The 327-nt window shown below is 29.1% G+C and overlaps 1 protein-coding gene across 3 annotated transcripts in view; it reads left to right on the top strand.

The window, feature by feature from the left end:
• The window catches only part of erfl1 (Ets2 repressor factor like 1), an 84,623-nt gene that overhangs the window by 26,811 nt on the left and 57,485 nt on the right, over window positions 1–327 (top strand). The gene's annotated exons all lie outside the window — the stretch shown is intronic.

Below are 327 nucleotides of genomic sequence, written 5' to 3'. Positions count from 1 at the left end.
AATTTGTTCGTAATTGATTTGGTGTTTTATTTATGCTCAAATGACATATAAAATTAACAGTTCCTTTATAAGTTTAGCTGTTTTTGTAGGTAAAAAAATGTGTAAATGTCATATAATAAGTTCTCATTTTTTAGAGGTTTATGAGTTTTATGTCCACTATGCTTCGAATTAAACTTACTTTTTGATTTATCATTGCGATTATTTGGCGGGAAATTAAGATTTTGGATTTAACTTTCCTCCCTAATTTTCCTGACTTTGTTTCACCTTTTCCCCCTTTCCTCTTTTTTTTTTTTTTTTTTTTGGCAATATACTTTCGGCTCTCTGGGG

This window comes from Monopterus albus, unplaced genomic scaffold (genome assembly GCF_001952655.1).
Source record: "Monopterus albus unplaced genomic scaffold, M_albus_1.0 scaffold11.1, whole genome shotgun sequence".
Classification (NCBI taxonomy): domain Eukaryota; kingdom Metazoa; phylum Chordata; class Actinopteri; order Synbranchiformes; family Synbranchidae; genus Monopterus; species Monopterus albus.
Note: the sequence above shows the minus strand (reverse complement) of the source record. Positions and strands in the feature narration are given on the sequence as shown.